The sequence below is a fragment of the Delphinapterus leucas genome, chromosome 19 (assembly GCF_059928025.1).
Source record: "Delphinapterus leucas isolate spDelLeu-1000000601 "Yukka" chromosome 19, BTC_Dleu_Yukka2, whole genome shotgun sequence".
Classification (NCBI taxonomy): domain Eukaryota; kingdom Metazoa; phylum Chordata; class Mammalia; order Artiodactyla; family Monodontidae; genus Delphinapterus; species Delphinapterus leucas.
In genome coordinates, this window is record NC_143147.1 from 68,153,205 (window position 1) to 68,159,132 (window position 5,928).

Sequence of the window (5,928 nt, forward strand, 5' to 3'; positions counted from 1 at the left end):
TTTTTTTACTCTGTATTAAAATTCTGGATAAATACTTCAATCTTCCCATTAACTAATTCTTCTACTTCGTGTTGTCTGCTTCTTCACAGATTTATTGAGCTTTTAGTTTATTTTTAATTTTTATTGGCTGTGCCTTGCAGCTTGTGGGATCTTAGTTCCCTGACCAGGGATTGAACCCAGGCCCTCGGCAATGAAATGCAGAGCCTTAACCACTGGACCACCAGGGAATTCCCTATTGAGCTTTTATTTCTAGCTCTTATATATGTGTTTTCTTTTGAGACATGCCACTCGGTTCTTTTTCAAAACTGCAAGGTCATGCTTTTAGTTTCCTGCCGACTGCAGGTATTTTCCAAGCTTGTCATTTATTCCTCTAAACACTGAGGATGTTTGTCTTATAATCTGTATCTGGCTGTTCGTGGGGCTGTTTCTGCTGGTCATCATTCATGTTTCCCTGTTACCTTGTGTCTTGGTTATCATTGACGGAATACTGGTCATTGTCTTTGAAAAACTTGGTGGGGATTCTCCGGTGCCTCTAATGATGGTGGCCTCCTTCTAAAGAGATTTACCATTCACATCTGCCAAAATACCTGAGTGTATTTTACCAACGGAGGACCACCTCAAACTGACTTCAGGACTTGGGATTCCCTGGCCCATCCCAGCTCTGCCTCTCCAGGGTGCAGATCTGCGTGAGGCTGGTCTGTGGCAAGAATAGTAGTTTTGTCCCCACAACATGTCAGTGCAGCCTTTATGCCAGGGCAGCCCTAAAGTTGGGGCCCCGGGGAGATCAGTTGTAGTTTATCTTTACCCTGAGAATGTACCCTTATGGGGGTCCCAGCTCATATAGTGAGAGAGGGTTCTTTCTAAAGCACTCTACTTTAGATGTACTTTGGTCATTGGCATCTACCTTTACTCCACTTAAGGCAAAGGAACTAAAGCCCAAGTACGAGGGATCAGCAAATATCTTCTTTAGCTCAAAAATGTCTTTGATGCTCTAATGTAAAGGTTAGCTAAAAATTTTCTCTGAAGGAAAAAATACATAAAAATCCAAAGAAAAAAATAATCAACATCATTTCCACCACCTACAATTAATTACTATTTATATCCTCTCATATTTGTTTTGCTATATTACTTTTTCTAAATTATTCTTGCTATTTTGAAGTAATTTAGACAACAAAGAAATGTAAATATATGAGCATTTTAAAACTTGTGTTGTCAACCTTCACCAACATTCTAGACACTGCTAACACATATGCAACTTTTTTCTGCATAAGGATAAGAGAAAATATTGATGATGGATGAGTAGATAGAAAGATAAAATTACTTTTGTAAAGATGATAACTATAAATGTTATTGTAATTTAAAATATTAGATTTTCTTGAATTTAGTGTAAGAAAAAAGGAAGTGAAATTGAGGGAAATGTTGAACTTCACATGTCTCTTTACCACAAGGAACCTCATTTCCTAAAATATGTCTCTTAGGTTAATTTAAAAGAAAAAAAAAAAGCACAGATGTAAACATTAAAAACATTAAGATATGAGTCGTTATGCTTTTTAAAAACATTACATGCTTCAAATTTAGAAAGTCTTTATAGCCTGTCTGCTGTGAAAGATATGCAAGATAGGGTATTCTTCCTCCCATTTTCCCTGTTGTGAGCTATATTGTTTTTACATTATCCAGGTTACTGCATTGAAACTCAGTTCTTTACCATAATTCTCGTGGTTGTTTCGCTCTTTGTTCAAATGGATTCAAAGTTAACACCGGGCTTTCACTTCTTGCTTCTTTGTTCCTGAATTCTTTGAGACACATCTGAACTTTGTTATCAAGCCTTCAGAAAGGCTCCTGGGTGCTACTTCTCTAAGTAATTTCACATTTGAAAATACGACCTTATAATAGAGTGACATACTAACTGCAATAGGATATTCCTGACAGCACCTTCTCTCTGTGAGATCTTTGTAGATGACTAATTCTCAGACTTTCATCTGCAATCGAAATTACCTGGGAACTTGTTACAAATGCAGCTTCTGCGGGCCTGACATTGGGCCTGAGATTCTGCACTTCTAACAGGCTCCCAGGTATTATTGTCCACGCTACCACGTTTGTGGATTTTGCTTCGTTATCTCTGGATCCCAAATGCTGCTGCAGAGAAGTCTAACACCTGCTTTACTTCTCTCCTCTTAAAAATGATTTGCTTCTTCTGCCTGGATGCCTGAAGAATTCGTCTATCCTGAGATTCAATCATCACATTGCATTTGAGCATTCTCTATCAGACTTAAGTAGGAAAAAAAAAATGTGTTTTAAAATTTGGAGATGCAATTTTTTCTTCATTTATGGGATATGCTTCTTGAATTATAATTTAAAATACATCTTCTGTGCCATATGATGGGGTCCATCTGTATTTCATGGGGAGAAATTATTCTTATTGAATGACCTTGGTCTATGTTCTGGATCTCTTAGCTTTATTTTTTTTTTTAAAGGAGTATAGTTGATTGACAATGTCGTGTTAGATTCAGGTGTACGGCAAAGTGAATCAGTTGTACATATACATATATCCAATCTTGTTTAGATTCTTTTCCTATATAGGCCATTACAGAGTACTGAGTAGAGTTCCCGGTGCTGTACAGTAGGTCCTTATTAGTTATCTAGTTTATATATAGTACTGTGCATATGTCAACCCCAATCTCCCAGTTTATCCTTATCCCCCGACGCCCCCAGTAACTGGATCTCTAGCTTTGTTTATTGCTTTATTCTCTGTATTTCTCATATGCATTCACTCTGATTATTTGAAGCTCCTCTATGTCAGTAATTCAATTTTCAGTAGTGTCTATTCTATTAATTGTTACTTCTAAATTTTTTTACTTAGTTCTCTAATTACATTGTACTGAAGCTTGTGATGGGTTTCCTTAAGTCTGTTCTTGAGCTACGTTTCCTCTAAGGTGGCTCCGTGCCTCTTGCAAGCTATATTCCTCTCCCCTTACAGGGTATGTGCATAGTTAGGAGGCAGTTGGTTTTGAAGGCCTGGGTACCTCTGTCTCACCTGATATAATGAGGTAACCTCTTGACTTTTTCCCACCGTGCATTACAGCTGTTTATTCAACACTTGAACCATTTCCCTCACTTCACAGTATAGCCCTAGAACCTTTGTATCCATGAGCCAGTGAGGCTCCTTGTTCATTTCTCTGATGTCACTCCTCGCCCCCAGCAGCAGTGCAATATTGTGATTTATGGAAAATATATATTTTTGATCACTCAGATGACCAAAATATATTTCTCATATATATTTGTTCTGTGTCCACAATCCCTGGCTCACAACTCCCCAAATCCGTGGACTTAGCATCCTAAGTGATAAGAGAAATGGGAGCGTTTTTGTTATAATGTTTGGTGTCTTGTCCTCAGTTCCTGCAAAACTTCAGAGTCATAAAAGTGGAATTGGTGTCTTGTTTTTCATAGCAAGCCTCTTCCCGCCACAACTGGGTTTACGTTAAGAAGGTAACTTTTGGAAAGCACCTAAGGATGGGGGCTGGTTGCCAAGGAGACGAACCAGCCCACTCCCTGATTTCCGGGGAGGGGAGAGGAGCTGCAGGAATCCATCACCAATGGCCAGTGACCTAATCAATCATGCCTGTGTAATGGAGCCTCCATTAAAAACCCAGAAAAGGAGGGGGGGGGGCGGTTCAGAGAACTTCCAGCTGGGGGGAACCACAATGCTTTCACGTGCCACCAGTCCCCAAGCTCCAGGAGGATAGACGCTCCTTTGCTCAGGACCTTGCCCTGTGTATCTCTCTCTTCATCTGGCTGTTGACTCAAATCCTTTAATATCCTTTGTAATAAACCAGTAATCTAGTGAGTCAACGGCTTTTCTGAGTTCTGTCAGCCGCTCTAGCAAATTAATTGAACCCAAGGAGGGGGTCTTGGGAGCCTCAAATCTGTAGCCAGTGGGTCAGAAGCACAAGTACCAAGCTGGGCTTGCAATTGGCACCTGAAGTGGAGGACAGTCTTGTGGGACTGAGTCCTTTATCTGTAGAATCTCATGGAATCTCAGGCTATCTCCAGGTAGATACAGGCAGACCACAGAGATACTGCAGGTTCGGTTCCAGACCACCGCAATAAATCGATCATGGCAAGAAAGTGAGTCACACGAATTTTTTGGTTTCCCAGTGCATATAAAGATTATGTTTACACTATGCTACCGTAGTTTACTAAGTGTGCAATAGCATGATGTCTTACAAGAAGCACATACCTTATAAAACATACTTTATTGTTAAATATTGCGATCCATCATCTGAGTCATAATATTTTTACAACATTAACATCAAAGATCACTCATCACAGATCGCCATAACAAATATAATAATAATGAAAAGTCTGAAACATTGTGAGAATGACCAAAATGTGACAAAGACACTAAGTGAGCAAACGCTGTCGGAAGACTGGTGCTGATGGACTTGCTGGATGGAAGACTGCCAACAACCTTCAATTTATATATGTATTTTTTAAAAAGGGCAATAAATCAAAGTATAATGAAAGCAGGTATGCCTGTAGTGTCAGAATTGGGTTGAACTGTAGTACACCCAGCTAGTATCCTGAGCGTTGATTGGTGGTGTAGGGGAAACGCCCCCCTCCGTGCATTGGAATTGTGTCCAGAACCCAAAATAAACTGTTTTACTAATCCTCAGAGAAAAAAGTGAAGTGAACCAGCTCGACTTGACTGTCTCCAGGTTTGGGGGGAAGTAGCTCTTTCAATATGGCTTCTTGGCTGTAGGGGGTTGGGTGGGGGGAAGGAGATCTTTCAATATGGCTTCTTGGCTGTAGGGGGTTGGGTGGGGGGAAGGAGGTCTTTCAATATGGCTTCTTGGCTGTAGGCGGTTGGGTGGGGGGAAGGAGATCTTTCAATATGGCTTCTTGGCTGTAGGCGGTTGGGTGGGGGGAAGGAGATCTTTCAATATGGCTTCTTGGCTGTAGGCGGTTGGGTGGGGGGAAGGAGATCTTTCAATATGGCTTCTTGGCTGTAGGGGGTTGGGTGGGGGGAAGGAGATCTTTCAATATGGCTTCTTGGCTGTAGGCGGTTGGGTGGGGGGAAGGAGATCTTTCAATATGGCTTCTTGGCTGTAGGCGGTTGGGTGGGGGGAAGGAGATCTTTCAATATGGCTTCTTGGCTGTAGGCGGTTGGGTGGGGGGAAGGAGGTCTTTCAATATGGCTTTTTGGCTGTAGGGGGTTGGGTGGGGGGAAGGAGGTCTTTCAATATGGCTTCTTGGCTGTAGGGGGTTGGGTGGGGGGAAGGAGGTCTTTCAATATGGCTTCTTGGCTGTAGGGGGTTGGGTGGGGGGAAGGAGATCTTTCAATATGGCTTTTTGGCTGTAGGGGGTTGGGTGGGGGGAAGGAGATCTTTCAATATGGCTTTTTGGCTGTAGGGGGTTGGGTGGGGGGAAGGAGGTCTTTCAATATGGCTTCTTGGCTGTAGGCGGTTGGGTGGGGGGAAGGAGATCTTTCAATATGGCTTCTTGGCTGTAGGCGGTTGGGTGGGGGGAAGGAGATCTTTCAATATGGCTTCTTGGCTGTAGGCGGTTGGGTGGGGGGAAGGAGATCTTTCAATATGGCTTCTTGGCTGTAGGCGGTTGGGTGGGGGGAAGGAGATCTTTCAATATGGCTTTTTGGCTGTAGGGGGTTGGGTGGGGGGAAGGAGGTCTTTCAATATGGCTTCTTGGCTGTAGGGGGTTGGGTGGGGGGAAGGAGGTCTTTCAATATGGCTTCTTGGCTGTAGGGGGTTGGGTGGGGGGAAGGAGATCTTTCAATATGGCTTTTTGGCTGTAGGGGGTTGGGTGGGGGGAAGGAGTTCTTTCAATATGGCTTTTTGGCTGTAGGGGGTTGGGTGGGGGGAAGGAGATCTTTCAATATGGCTTCTTGGCTGTAGGCGGTTGGGTGGGGAAAGC